General features: G+C 39.9%; 1 protein-coding gene across 3 annotated transcripts in view; it reads right to left on the bottom strand.

Annotated features, from left to right (window-relative positions):
• LOC128507330 (mitochondrial fission factor homolog B) overlaps positions 1 to 256 on the bottom strand; it is a 232,928-nt gene extending 232,672 nt beyond the window's left edge. For all 3 annotated transcript variants that reach the window (XM_053478119.1, XM_053478120.1, XM_053478121.1), the window contains exon 1: positions 246 to 256. The gene's annotated coding sequence lies outside the window, so the exon portion shown is untranslated. The remainder of the gene's footprint in view (positions 1 to 245) is intronic.
• Between the last annotated feature and the right edge of the window lie 15,896 nt (positions 257 to 16,152).

Genomic DNA, 16,152 nt, shown 5'->3' with positions numbered 1-16,152 from the left:
TCTCCCATTAAACAATAATTATTTAAAATGCAAATTATTAATATTTCTTTATTAGTATTGATACTTACATTGGTATAAGCTTCTAGAAGCATGTGGTCTGTAAATATTCTTGCTTAAATTGAGGATTTCTTCCATAAAAAAATATGTAGTGTCCGTAACCATGTGAAATTCATGTTGCAATATCTTAAAAATTTTGCATTTTAGAATAAAAGGTTTATGTCTTTTAATGTAAAATCTAAATTGGCCAAGTTTCACCTTAATGACAAGTATAATCTAAATGATAATTAAGATTGGATTTTTAAAAGGTTACGGACACTACACCTACAGTTGATGAGACACTTTTTACCACCAATACGATGTTTCGGCCGTCACTCTAGTTAGTAATGTGTACTGTATGTTTTTGGTGCCCTCGATGCATCCTATCCAAAGTGTATTCTCTCCTCACACTTGGTGTTCCTCAGGATCATCCACAACCCTGAATCTAAGAGTAGATTTAAAGTATTTAACGTATTGAATCAGCTGAAATATCAGGTGAAATATTGCTTAAAATTTAAACCACAAAAATGACAAAATCATGCCTTGAAGTGAAAATTATATATACATAACATGCAGTCACTATGCATGTCATGGTGTTAATTATAAACCCATATAAAATCATAGGGTATTAAGATATATATATTAAAGATATATTAAGATATAAAATATTAAAATACATGATGTTCTTTATTATCACTTTCACTTCAAATTGATTTAAATCAGATAACACCAAGAGGATGTTGTTTGTTCTGGTCCCATATTGAAGCGTTCTCCCTTTTGCCTTGATAAAATCCTGATATAACGCTTATTTCTTCTAGTCCTGTCCTGTTGCGTGAGCCTTTCTATCACCTCCCACTCCCACCCCCCAGCCGACACACCGAACCTCCAAATCATGTGCAAATTCTACCCCTTGCTTCCCCAGTGGAATAACCATGTGACAAAAAAAGAGCCCCTATCCCTACTAATCTGCTTTTTAGGAGCCTGGGATGAACACTCATTTCCATAATCAAGTCGACAGGTGTGGAGAGGGTGAAAAAGCACGGTCGAATGAAGAGAAGAGGAAAGGTGGAAAGAGCCGGAGCGGGACACGGATTGATGGGAGAATGGGGGGCTAGTCGAGTGAAGATTCTTAAGGTTTGGACATGAGGCTCTGATTGGAGCTGACAGTCCCACCTGCCACTATCCCCTATCCATCAGCAATAACCACGCTGACCCATACTGGTCATATTTTAAAAGCCTGATTCAGAGCTCACTCTCTTCTGCATATGCATGTGACACAGGCCAGGACCTGAGCCCGTGCTCACATTAGCAGTCACATGCTAGCGCTACAGAGCAGCCCCTTTCATGCCCCTGGTTGACTAATTGAGGCCACGTTTCTATTTCCTATGACCAGTGACCAATAATCAGGAGCAGGGGAATAGAAAGCGGCATATGAAAGTCAAACTTTTCTTTGAGTTTCCAACCTGGACTGATCCATATCTATACACGCCGCATTGTGGGATTTATTTTAACGTCCGATCGTGTTGTTTGTTGCTTTTTTTTTTTTAACCCTACAAATTTTCCAGGCTTGGGACCAGCACTGCATTCAGTGGCTGGTTGGTATGGGGTGTGGCAACCACCCAACAGTGAGACTTGAACCCAGATATTTAGATTCCCAAATAAACAACCTAGAACAGCCTGAGCAACCACTCCCTCCTCATCTAGATTTTTCTGTAAATCTAATCCGTTGTGGTGGTGTAGTGGTTAGCACTGTTGTCTTGCACCTCCAGGGTCCGGGTTCAATTCCCGCCTCAAGGTCTGTTTGCACCAAGTTTGCATGTTCTTCCTGTGCTTTGTGGGTTTCCTCCGGGTACTTTGGTTTCCTCCCACAATCCAAAAAAGACATGTAGATTAGGCTAACTGGCGTTCCCAAATTGCCTGTAGTTTGTGAATGAGTGCATATGTGTGCGTGTGCCCTGCAATGAATACCCCGCCTGTCTCCTGGGATAGGATCCAGGCCCCCCGTGACTCTGTACACAGGATAAAGCGGCATAGATAATGAGTGAGTGAGTCAATTCAAATTAACATCCAAACACCAGCCCTTTTCATTTGTGCTTGGTTCTAGATGCTTAGTGGTCGCGTTGTTAATCACCACTATAGTAAACTACATGAAGCTCACTCTTCCCTATTATTTGGTAATCCTGACTGTCTGGAAACCCACCTTAAATCATCACCAAGTACACCAAGCACCACCAAATTCCAACAACATCATTGGAGATATTTCAGGCTATTTGCTTCACTTCCAGGCTCCTGGATTACCAAATGTCATGGCAGCGGTTAAAGGACAGGCTGACCCTCCCTGCAGGACATCTTGAATGGATCTCAGAGCATTACTATCCCACCGTGTTCCTAAAGAAACTCAAAGGACCCGTATGCCTTTCCCAATGGGACACATTAACAAGCCCATCTAGTTAAATTGTGCTCTTGCATTACCTAATGTGCTCGCCTATTCCACGGGTAGGAGACAGAACATCCATAATTGATCACATATACCTTTTTTTTTTTTCTCAGCCATCCTAAGCTAACAGAGTGGGCAGCTTTTTTCTAAGCAGGCTAAGCTAAAGAGGAGTGTTAGCTTACCCAGTGTTATGTTTATTTTCTCATTCGCAAGATAGGATCCATGAGGTAGAGGACTGAATTATGGTAGCAGAGGGAACGTTGGTCTACTTCATCTCCACTGCAGTTCCAGTTTGCGTTTGCATTTCAAACAGGCCACTAGAGATTTCATGAAATTATGATATATTCACCAGCACCCTCATAGCAGAATAGAGCCGGGTTGGAAAGATGATCATATTTAATGTCTTATTTTTTTCTTCCTGACTTTCTCCCTACAGTAATTTACTCTTTGCCATTTCAGGAAGCAGGAAGGATGAAAGCTGTGACATTCTTCCCCTGGGGCACGTGAAGCCAGATCTTTTCAAACTGTTGCTCGTGCTGCATCACAGGTGATGAAAAACACACTCAGATAAAAGTGCTATCCACACTCTTCTCCATACATGAGCTCGCAGATGCTCATGACTGACAGGTGAAAGAGAGGGGGCCCCTCCTCCCACCATGAGAGCACAGCATTGGACTCCTGTTCATGGATGATATTTAGTGTCTAAACAAAATTCATCACAATTGTGGACAAAACTAAAGACAAAGTTTTTTGGGGTGCCACAGTGGCTTAGTGGTTAGCACTGTTGCCTTGCACCTTTAGGATCTGGGTTCGATTTCCACCTTGAGTCTATGTGCATTGAGTTTGTGCGTTCTCTCGTGTGCTAAGTGGGTTTCCTTCTGGTATCCTGGTTTCCTCCCACAGTCTAAACACATGCAGATTAGGCCAATTGGTGTTCCCAAATTTCCAGTAGTTTATGAATAAGTGTGTGTATACAGTATGTGTGTGTGTGTCCTGCGATAGATTGGCACCGTGTCCTGTCCAGGGTGTACCCCATCTTATGCCCTAAGTCTCCTGGGATAGGCTCCACACCCCCCATGACCCTGTACAGGATAAAAAAATGTAACTTAAATATAATCCATAATAATATAATATGATGCTTATCATCTTATTAAACATTAATAAATCCAGCACTAATCTACAACAGAAAAAGATTGATAGCTAATAAATAAGTCCCTGTAGACCTTCAGCAGTTAGCAGTGTTGGGCTTTGATTAATTATATTAATGCAGAAGATGTTAAAATGCTTGCAAAAGAGATGCATACAGTACAAACCTTTTCTGACACCGGCCTTTTAAGAGATTTAGAAATATGTTAAAACATAACTACTGTAGGCAGCATGGTGGCTTAGTGGCTAGCACTGTCGCTTTGCACCTTCAGGGCAGACCCCGAATTGGTTTTAAGTTTGATTCCTGTCTCTGTGTGCATGGAGTTTGCTCCAGGTTTCCTCCCACAGTCCAAAGACATGCAAATTGGGCTAATTGGTGTTCCCCAAATTGACCAAGTGTGTGAATGAGTGTGTGTATGTGTGTGTGTGCCCTGCGATAGATTGGCAACCTGTCCAGGGTGTACCCCGCCTCGTGCCCAAGTCTCCTGGGATATCGTTCTGGAATAGTGATAGGGATTTAAGCTGTTAAATATTATATATTTTGTATATATATATATATTTGTCTAATACAAATTGGTTTGTGTGTGCAAATCTTTTTTTCTGGTAGTTTAGAAACACATAGAAAAATGTAAATTCTATATCTCTCTTAGGTCCTTTCATGCCTGGCAGCATATTGAGCGATAAGAAACCTCCACAGTTTCTGGTCATTCACAGCATCTTCGGCTTTGTTTTTGCACATTTCTATCCTTAAAGGGGATCTAGTATGCAAAAATCATTTTTAAGTCTGTCTTAAGTAAGAAGACTTTGTTCACTCACTCGTTTTCTATACTACCTATCCTGTAAGAATAAGCCTTGTTTGCTTTGAGTCGCTGAGAAAGCCTATCCCAGGGGATTCATGGCACTAGACAGGGTGCCAATCCATCGCAAAGCAAAAGCATCGGCATACACACACTCACTCACTCAAGCACACAGTACAATTCGTAAATGCCAATTAGCTTACGTCGCATGTCTTTGGAGTGTGGGAGGAAACCGGAGTATGTGGAGGAAACCCACCAAGCACGGGGAGAACATGAAAACACCACACACACACAGACCCTAAAGGCGGGACTCGAACCTGGCGGTGTGGGACCACAGTGTTAACCATTAAGCCAAAATGCCACCTTGTGCGCAAACAATTACTCAGCCAATCAATAAATCATTAAATTAATTTAAGGTAAAAAAAATCCTGGTTTTGCTCTGCAATGTATTGGCACCCCATCCAGGGTGTACTCTGCCTCATGCTCTAAGTCTCATGGGATAGGCTCCAGGCCCTCTGCAAAGCCGTATACAGGATAAAGTGGTATATACTGTACTGCTGTCACATTTTTTTAAAGAAACATTCATCAATAATTGTTCCCCGTTTCGCTGGCAGCATGCCCCCTCCCTTCCCGAGCCATCCCTACTCATTACCAGCTGCTTTGAAAGTGATCATGTACATAAACATTTGCTTAAAGTGGAACATTGTCCTCCTTTTTGTGTCAGATGGGTAAACAAGAGGAACGTCCAAGAACCACGATTGCAGCCCTGGAAACTTTTAGACTGAAAAAAGGATGCTTATTTTTTGTTTTTATTATTTTCCAGCTGACATGTTCAAAGTAATGGCTTAAAGATCATTCAGTTGTGCATGTTAATCAATGTCTGTCTAGGGTTCGATAGGAACTTGGCAGCAAAAAAGTGAACAAAAAAAAAAAGAGCGGCTGCATTTAAGTGGTTTATTTATTCATTCAGGATGGATGGAGTTTCCAAAAACGTTACTTAGTGAAATATAAAGTACATCTTGGGTTAACACTGTAAATATCTAAGTATAGACAAGTCTTAGAGGTTGTTTATTATATTATCATTAGCAAACAAAAGGAGCTCATTAAAGGGATTTTCCTTCAACCAAGTCACTAATTTAAATTCACATTGAGGTGCATATAAGTATGTTACTATAATGGTGGTTATAAATGTTCCTGCTCTGCACAACGACTGTGAAGTTTGTCAACTAGAATGCAAATACCATCTAATTGTTTGGGGCCAAATTCCACAACCCTGGTTCTATGCAAAAATGAATTCCAAAGTTCAGCTGAAAAACATACAGTAGGAAGCGTTTGCAGTCCCAGTGAGCAGAATCGGCATGCGAAACATTTTCGGCATACAAGCAAAATAACCGAGCCGACACAAACACCAGCTAAAGCCAAGTGAAGCGAATTTACATATTTTTATTGTGATTTTTTTTGCGTTTTGTGCAAGATTTAGTGAAGGCATAGACCCAAGAATGTTAGCAAAGACAGTAGCAATAAGAAAAGTGAGCCTCTATCAGTTTGGTTTTCAAACCAACCGGTGCTTAGAGGAATCATAAATTTAGGTTAAGTGGGGTTTAATGTGTATTTTGAAAATATTTTACTCCAACTGTTTTGAATGTAATTATATGAAAAATATGATTATAGTGTTGAAATTTAGTAATGTTGGTAATCATTTTTGGGTGGCTGGAACGGATTATCTCTATTTACATTATTTCTTATGGAAAAATCTGTTTCTCATTACAAAATTTCGCCTTAAGAACTCAGACTCAATTAAATTTGTTAGCCAAGCTACCACTTTCTAGGTTGACAAACTTTACAGTCATTGTGCAAAGTAAGGAAAATTTATAATGACTAAGATTCATGGTAATATTACATATATGCACCACCATTGTGATTTAGGACGACCTGAAAAAACCTGAACTCTCTTATAATGTGTTTATAAAGTATTTCACATAATGATTAAATACACGTTGTATAATGACAACCTAAGGCAATCTCTGCTAGTTCCAAAATACGATAGGATAAAAACCTTCACCGAGCGATTCCCTACACCCGAAAAATCAAATGTGCACCTTCGTTGTACAAACGGCACTCCAGAAACCTCCTGGCACTGAACAGAAAGCTTAGATTTTCACCACAATACACTTATGACCTGATAATGAGCTCTCTGTTCAGACAGAGGAGCTCTTTATCGACTGATCGATGCTGTGAAGATGTGAAGAGGGCTCATGGATTTTATGATCACTCCAAAAAAAAAACATGGGGAGAAGGAATGAATATTCTGCCAGATACATTTGTTTTTTACCTCGGTCCAAACAGTACCGTAGGTGCATATTGATTTTCCTAATGGCTGATTATACATTCTTCTTCTTTTTCTTCTAGTTTTTATTCTTATATGGCCAAAACACAGTATAGGTGTTTATTTTTTTTATGTTATACATATAATAAAGAAAATGTGTGTGGCCAAAGAAGCTATTTCTGAAGTTTATGCAATATGAAAGTGACTGGTCTTGCTGCCCTAAAAATTTTAAATTGCTAACTTTAGCCGTTTTGGAGAGATGATTTCATATGTGCCCCCAAAATAAGAATTTTTCAGCATTATGCTATCTCGCTTCAAACAATAATCATTAAAATGCAAATTATTTATATTTCTTTATATCTTTTTTATATCAATACTTAAATTAATGCTTTCTAATTAAGCTTCTAGAAGCATATGAAAATGATTGCTTATATTGGTTTTGGTAAAAGCCTAAAAAACAAAAAAATCTGTAGGGTCTGTAACCATGACAAATTCATGTTGCAATATCTTAACAATTTGCATTTTATAATATTACACTTTTTCAGGTTTATGTCTTTTTATCTGAAATCTAAATTGGCCGAGTTTCATTTAAATGACAATAAAGATCATTGAAAGATTTAAATTCAGAAAAGTTACAGACACTACATTAAAGGGCATGAAATTGTATTTAGCAAATATTTTTTTTATATGCTGAATACATATACATACTTTTTATATACATATATATAAATAAATGTGTACGCATATTTACAAAAAACAAAGCATGGACCGGAAGATAAAAACGCATTATAAAAAGCAGTAAAAAATGGTGTTATAGAATCCTAACTGAAATTTCTGGCAGACAACTAATGTAGTTCAGTGACAACAGCACAATGCATCTCAATGGAACAATAGCAGGATGCATCATTTTCTCTTGTACACATTTAAAGTAAAGGCAATGAGGCAAAATTTAGTTCAAATGAGTAAAAGTTGCTGCCAGAAAGTAATGATCTTCTGGGGTTTTTAACACATAACGGGCTTTTGAGTTTACACAGTATGGTGTGAAAAACAAAAACATCTAATGAGTGGCAGTTCTGCAGATAGCCACTCATTACAACCATGGTGAGCAGAAAAGCATCTAAGAATGTACAGCATGTCAAACATAAAGGGCGGATGGCATACAAGAGAAGAAGCCCACTCCTGGATTGGGACGGATAAACATTTTTGCCTACAACATGATTAAGCTGTAGTGCAATGCCCATCCAATGTCTGCAGTGACATGTAAGGCTGTAGTGCCCATGATGCTTTTGGAATCAGAGGTCGTTCTTAGGATGCCCATAATCCTGAGGATGGACTGATCCAAGCAGAAGAAAAGCCACAGTGAATTGAGGTGAGACATGTCCACAAAGGAGTGCTGGTGGCTTTGGAATTCTGCCTAATGGAGAAATTAAGATACATCAGACTGAGGAAAAGAAGCAGCAGAAGGAGAGAGTGGTGGGACGGTGGGGGCAGCCACCCAGCTGAATGGCCTCATAAAATAATAATAAGCTAATCATCACCAGGATGAATCGCTTTCTTATGAAGCACGAGGAGGCCAGTGGACGTCTGTGAAGGGGGTGTGAAGCATAGCCACAGATTGCACTCCAATGCCCTCCTTCACTAGGACACACGCTGGCAAGGGGCAAGAAGCTCTCTGGGTTAAAGGCAACTCAGCGAGAAAGCTTTTTCAGCCAGCGGGGAGGAACAACAGCCCAAAAGGATGAGGGCTCACCTGAAATATTAATGAAGTTGAACGTTTTTGCAGGAAGGTAATTGTTTTCCTTTTTTTTCCATCATGGATGCCATCACCAAGACAAGGTCCCCATTGCACTAGACCAACATTAGAGAGTCCCCACTAATGGTCCAGAAAAGAGACATGTCTGAGGCGAGGCAGAAAGACAAATACAGATGAGCACTTTGGGCTTCTTCTCTTTTTTTAAGCTTTTAAAAGGAGAAAATGCACAGGGAGTTAAATGCTCAAGTGCCTTAAGGTTTATTTTAAATACTTTAGGTCTAACCACAGTATATATAGTACAACATTTTTAATAAGAAACCAATATATTAAACTAGGTTGTAACAGGACTGTTAAATCTTTTACAATCTGTTTGGGTTCAGGTTGTTTTATTGGGAGAACCATTGAGAAAACCATAAAGGGTCCTCTGTAGAGACCTGCAACAACATTTTTTCCAAAGAGGGTCCAAGGAAAACCATTATGTGAAGCTATGTACCTTTAGCTGGGCAAAAAATCCTTGAGAAACCACTGTAGATCCAAATTGTAGCAAGGTTTCTTAGAAGATTAATAGTAGTGGGGTATGTGGGACAGTTGGTAGCTTTTAAATGTACGTCTTTTGTCTGATGCTTTTTACCAAATCAACTTGAATCAAGAGTACAGTTGAGATGTTTTGTTGTCGAGGCCTTGATCAAGGAATCAGTAGTATTTACAGTATAGTACTAAATAGTACTTAATACCTAATGACTTCCATGCAGTGCCTTAACTATTAGACTACCCCTGAGGCATTGCTTTTTCTCAGCTCTAAGGTCCTTTGCAAGATTCTGAGCTTGGGTTACTCTCTGTGTGCAGTTTTTTTATGGTATGTATTGGTTTTCTCCAGGTTCTCCAGTTTCCAACAACCTTGGCCTCATGGAAAATGTTTTTTCCAGGATACACTCCTGATCCACTGCAATCTGACCCAAGCTCCTTTTGGGCTTTAAAGGGAAAAGTAAGAGAAAGAGTACAAGTGATCACTGCTTTCACCAGTCTCAAGCAGAACTTGCTGACTGCCACTTTGTTCTGAGGTTATGAAACCCACAGTGACCTGCAAAGGGCAGAAATCAGTGTTCAGCACTCAGCACAGGTGATTCCCCTCAGCCACATCTCTGCTCTTCTTGTCTCGTCTCGTCTCGCTCAGGTCAAAGTTCTGGTTGAGCAGGTGGTGCGAGAGCAAAGGGCAGTTCTGGCAGTCTGACGGAGAGATAAGGAGGGAAGGAGTGATGGGTGGGGAGAGAGAGAGGCAGAGGACAAGGCCCGCTACACTCAGCTACAGGAAAGCTGCGATCAATAATTCACATCATCTGTCACCACACGCTTCACTGGACCACTCAACAAACAGCTCAGACAAATTAAAGTAAAAACACACGCAAGAGTCAGGCAGCCCGCCCCACTCGCTCCCACGAACTCTGCCGTAACGCAGAAAGACAATACACAACCCATGGATACTGGAGAAAACGCTTCACACAAGAACAGAATGCATATGGAAGAAAAACTCCAATGCACAAATAATTACTCCTTATGAACCAATAATTATAATGTTAAGTGAAAAATTCAGGCAAAAATCATGTTTTTTTACATTTGCTTCATTTTTTAAAAAATATATATTTATAATTTTCTTTGTAAGTAAGCTTTGTCGAAATTGTGGTTAAAAGTTAACTCATGGAGGATAATATCTACATCTGAGTGTAAAAAGTATCGACATTTAAACATACTCAAGTATTCATGAGTGAAAAGTAAATGTGTTAAGTGATGAAAAGACCTGACCACAAGCTCATTATACTGCCTCTACCCGGCTACCTAACTCGTCAAGAAATCAGGAAAATATTCTGGACAAACCAAGAAGTTATTTGTGAGCTCATTTGTGAGCGTGTAATAAATGTTAATACAAATAAACAACAAAAAGACGACTTAATCAGCCAGCTACAGTATAGGTAACAACCTAAATGACAACATTATATTACGTAACTAGCTGCCTAAATAAACAAACTTAACTTTAACCTACCTCCACATATATTTAACATTTTATGGTGAATTTTATATCTGATATTTATACATCTGATCACAAACAAATTAGAAACTTGAGCAAAAGACGAAATATGGGGTGATTCAAATAGTACAAAAAAAAAAGAGAGAGCGAAAAATATCATGTTATTTAAAATTTGTAAGAAGTACGTTGAAGGTCAAAATGTAAATGTAAAAAGTCAAAATTGTTTATTTTTTTCTTAAAAATATACTTTTTCATGATTTGCCATTATGATAAAAAATGTATCAATATGATGCAATAAAACGTGTTGCATGTCATTAGCTCATCAGATCATAGCCCCTCTGTCCCGGCCCTGACCTTCAGATATCATCAGCGACCTCACGCTAAGACGCAGATTTGATTCCGAAGGTGATTTTTGCTCATGCAGATGTGAGAGGGCATCTTTAATTTCACACCCTGCTGAGTGCTCGCCATATTCCCCGCTGATGGAAAACCAGCACGAAGCTCTGTCAATCAGCACAGCTTCTGATGCTCAACAGACATTTGTAATGAGAAGATACAAGAGTCGAAACCGTCTCACAACTTTTCATCTTTACAAAATACGTCTGGGTTTATATATGATATTTATTTTTTATTTTTTTTAATGTCTGGGTTAAAAAAATCGAGTCAGATCAGACCAAACTAACATGGGTTATTTTTAACTTAGCAAGTTTGGGTTAGTCTGTTGAGCCACAAAGCTAAGACTCAGGTTATTTCCTAAACTAATTGTTATGCTTAAGCTCAGTTCCCACTTTCATGTTTTGTTTTGTTTTCACCATAAATCACTACAAGTCATTAGCTATGGCGTTGCTATTAAGCATGGAGGCAGACTCAAGGGAAATATGGTGGGATTATATAAAGGTATATGAAAAAAAAAAGAAAACACACCCTGCTATGATAAGGTCATGGATGGGGATGATTACATAAAAAAATGTCAAAGATGAGCTACAAGTGTCTACAAAATGACTGTCAAAATATTGAAATGCCATAATATTATGCCATAGCTCTGCTTTAGCCTCACCATAGGTCTCCATACAGTAGGTTTCTGTAGGCTATTGGCTTGCTTTATGATTTATGATTGACCACGAATTGGCCTGTGGAAACATACAACAGATTTATGTCAGATCTACAAGCCATTAAAATGTTGTAGCCCATGCCATTATGCTAGTCATTAAGGTTCACCTCAATGCTAACAATGACGATGAAGGCAAACCACATGTTTAAAAAGTTGTCGCCTATATGATGTTTATTCAGGGGTCAGGAGTAGCTCAGTGGTTAAGGCATTGGACTACGGTTCGGAAGATCCCAGGTTCAACCGCCAAGTTGCCACTGTTGGGCCCTTGAGCACGGCCCTTAACCCTCAACTGCTCAGATGTGTAATAAGATAAAAATGTAAGTCGCTCTGGATAAGAGCGTCTGCCAAATGCCCAAATGTAAATGTTTATAAATTACTAAAATATAATTTAATTAAATTATCTTAAATATGAATAAACTCTTACATTTCTTACAATTTGCAGCTGATTTCCTTTATATAAGTTTCTTTCTGGTTGCTATTCTTTTTTCCTTGTTTCAATTCAATTTAATTCAAGTTTATTTTATTTGAATAGCGCTTTTAATTGTCTTAAAGCAGATTTACCCAATCATAAGAATTATTAAGCTTGTATGAAATGTGAATGTGGATGAATGTGGATGAGCAGGCCAAGGACAATGGCAACAGTAGCAAGGAAAAACTCCCTGAGATGGCAGTAAGAAGGAACCTTGAGAGGAACCAAACTCAACAGGGAACCCATCCTGGGTGATAACGGAAAGAAGGGATTGTTCTGCAGTCATCCTGTATGTTATGGAGTCCAGTTCGTTATTTAACTCCATAACGCCGTTATATCGAGCGACTGTAGTCACGAGTCCTCCGAGAACAACTGTCTGCATCAGCCAAGGCCAGGACTGTCTTGATGGAAAAGTGGAACCGTCCTCAGTAACCACTCACATCCCAGACAGACCACACGGGGCATCCATCCAACGAGATTTTCAACCAGAAGCGGGAGACCGGAACAAGTCAGACAGGTCCAGAGGGCAGAGGGGGTCTGGATCACTGGCAACCCTGGAGTAACATGTATAGCTCGACAGAAAGACAGGGAGATGGGAAAAAAAGAGGGAGAAAGAGAGAGAGAGAGAAAAGAGGAGAGAGCAGAAGAGAAGAAGAGATACTGTCACAGTTACACAAATGTATAAGGTAATCCGGTTTTAAAGTTTTAGAGGAATTAATCCCGATGGAATACGCCTGTAATCAGTAATGCTGAACTACTCAATATCACCTGAATACGGTTGATGGTGTCGACCCAACTACCAGGCTCAACAAGCTAAATTCTGCAACTGAGTTCTTGATATTGTCCAGGGATGGATTCTGCTTTAAAACTGCTCCAGTTAACGACTGATAACCATATGAAGAATGTTTTCTTCTTTTGCAAGATGTTAGCATTTTGATCCTTAAGCACTGACCTTTTGCTGCACCCAGAAAAACTCAGAGCAGAGAGGATATTGGCCTCTTAAGGCTCATTCTGTTCTGCTGATACAATATACTGCCAATACCACTGCTGATCTTCTTTAAGCCTTTAGAAACTAAACATTTTGTTTAACATCTGGGAGGCTTGAGCCTGGTGGCAAAATCTCTCTGCTTAAAAGATACCTCTCAACCACACTATCCTCTGAGCAACACCTTAGAGCCTCATCAATATTTGAAGTAGTACTTAATGGGAAAAAAAAACAGAGTGAAGACCATGACTGAGCCACCTGAAAGGATATAAAAAAGATTTGGGAATATGATTTTAGGGGTCGGTCTAGCTGTATTGGCTACAACTTTGTCCAATCAGCTGGCATCTGTGTATTTCCATATAAATAGTTTACTTACTTCCTGAAGGAATGTACTCTGCATGTTCCTGTTTCCTGTGAGATGCCAGCCTGCAAATAAGAGCTCTCTGGTTGCTGGTCAGTTTGCATCCCTATCCTAATCTTTGGACATGGTCTGGTAATGTCAAATGTACCTTCTCATAATGGCTCAGATGTGCTAACTGAATTGGGTTGGGTACCTTATAAGTTAATTCCAACTAGAGTTGTACTGTACCAGATAACAATACCCCAGGGCAGACATAGGACATCCTAGAGAGGTTATATTTCACAGTTGGCTTGGTAACATTTAGGGATTCCCAAAGAAGAAGATGGAATCTGTGACCAATTGATGCATGGTTCAAGCATGGTTCTCTGATTCTCTGGTTTCCTCCCTTTCCCAAAGACCACACAGTGACATTGGCCAGTTATGACTAATTGCCTTGCAGTGATGGACACACCTTAATTTTTTTGCTTCTTGATCATAAGGAGAAACCAAAACTAACAGCACTGTGGCCACCCCATCAATAAAAAAGTGCGGAGGCAAGGCTGATAATGTATGACATGGCCGGGAGCACATCTCCACTTGAGGCCTTGGATTTTCTGCTCTAGGATAAGAGGCAGTAAGAGTTCAGGTTATCAGAGGTAGAGATGATGCGTGACTTGCCATGCTTTGTATGCTACACTGTGGTTGTGTGCTCTTTTGGGCTTTGATGCTGCGGAGTGTTCTTAGCCGCTGGGCATCTTATCGAGAATCAGCCACTGATAAACTGTGACCGCTGCACGTGTGCCTTTGGTTATGGCTAGCTTTCAAGATTCAGCCATTAAGATGGCATTTTTTTTGCCTCGCCTCCAGAATCAATCTGCTGTCATCGCTACCACAATACAACATCCAGTTTGCGTAATCACTCTCAAATTCTGGATTCCTGCCCAAAATGTGATGCTTCTATGCCTCAACTCCAGGTTGCCATTGGTGTTACTGGAATACAACATCCATGCCAGCCTCTTTGCTCTCAACTCCAGCCTGTCACCACTGCCACCAAACTGTGACTGGCCGTTTGGCCACCAACAGAGACTTTCAGCTGGGAGACCTGTGATTATTGCCTTAGCTTTCATATCCACAGCTTTGGCCTGCCGCTGCCACAGGTCACAGGCGGACACTGAACCACATTTACACACATCCATTAACAACATTAACAATCAGTGTTGTAGCATTAAGTTATAATGCAAACAACAAAACTGGCACGTTACTTAGACAATACTTTGATTATGGTACTTTACAACTTGCAAAAATGAGTGTGTTCAAACTATGTCTTATTCTAATCAAGCTTAATGACTTGTATCTCAGGATCGCATTTTTAGGAAACCGGAAGATACAGTACAGCCAGAGCTGAGAGTCATGAAGTGACACTCCTGCTACCCCTCGCTACCTTTATCACAATGGGCTCAGTTAACAAAATCAATATGGGTGTGCGTGTGAAACCAGGCTTGTTGCAGGTGAGGATTCTTTCCCTGGCGTAAAGACACACAGACATCAATTATTGAGCTGCACAGTGCTCCGACAGGTCAGAGGTTAGACACCAGCACTCGATGGCACTCAATATGCTCCTGGATAGAAGATCCTTGGGAAAACCAGACATAGAGGAAAAGATGCATGCCCTAAATCTCAAATATATCTACTGAATTATGTTCTAGTTAACCTGCTGATTGACAGTGGTTTAAAAAAAAAATCAAGGTAAATAACTTGCTGATGAAATCATAGATAATTACACAATGGGACAATGTGATTTCTAGTGCAGCAAAAGGAAGGAAGCAACATTAAGCCAAATCTTTTTGACTTGCTGCATCACAGCGTAAATCACGCTCGGAGGAAAGCACTATCTGACTGGTGATTCGTTCTGTGATTGACAGCGGACAAAGTAATAGAGCTGATTAGAAGAGATGTAATTCAAAATATCCCGTACATTCAAACCCCATCCTTTTTTTTTTAAATAAGATAAAATCATGCTGCTCTTTATAAATAAAGGCCTTTCTGTCCATGTCAGTGCAGTGACACTTAAATAAGTTTTCACACAATAAGCATCTCTTCCTAATTGATAATTAGATCTTATCATCTACACCTCACAACTTCCTGTTCATAGACTACTGCAAACACGGCACATGGTCCAGGTTCAATTCCCACCTAGGGTCTGTGCACATAGGGTTTGCATGTTCTCCCGTGCGAGTTGGGTTTCCTCTGTTTGGTCCAAAGAAATGCCAATTAGGCTAATTGCCATTTCCAAATTGCCCGTAGTGTGTGAATTAACGTGTGTGTGTGTGTGTGTGTGTGTGTGTGTGTGCCATGTGACCCCCATCCAGGGTTTACCTGGTCTCCTAGGATAAGCTCCAGGCCTCTCACGATCCTCCATACACGATAAAGAGGTATATCCGAAGAGTATGACCAAAAGTTTGTGAACCCCTGACCATCAACCTCACTCTCACATGACTACATCCAGATTTAATTCCTGTTTGTTAATATAATGACATTTACTCGTCTCACTGGGAAGGCTTTCTACTAGATTTTGGAGCATGTGGGTTTTTTTTTTTTTTAGTGTGTGTGTGTGTGTGTGTTCATTTAGCTACATAAGCACTGGGGAGCTCAGGTATGGATGTTGGGATGGGGGTCGAGAAGGTTCCAGTTCAAGGTTATCCCAAAGCTGTTCATTGGGGTTGAGTTCA

Source organism: Clarias gariepinus, chromosome 19, assembly GCF_024256425.1.
Source record: "Clarias gariepinus isolate MV-2021 ecotype Netherlands chromosome 19, CGAR_prim_01v2, whole genome shotgun sequence".
Lineage (NCBI taxonomy): Eukaryota > Metazoa > Chordata > Actinopteri > Siluriformes > Clariidae > Clarias > Clarias gariepinus.
The sequence above is the reverse complement of the archived record's forward strand: the minus strand, read 5'-3'. Positions and strand labels throughout refer to the sequence as shown.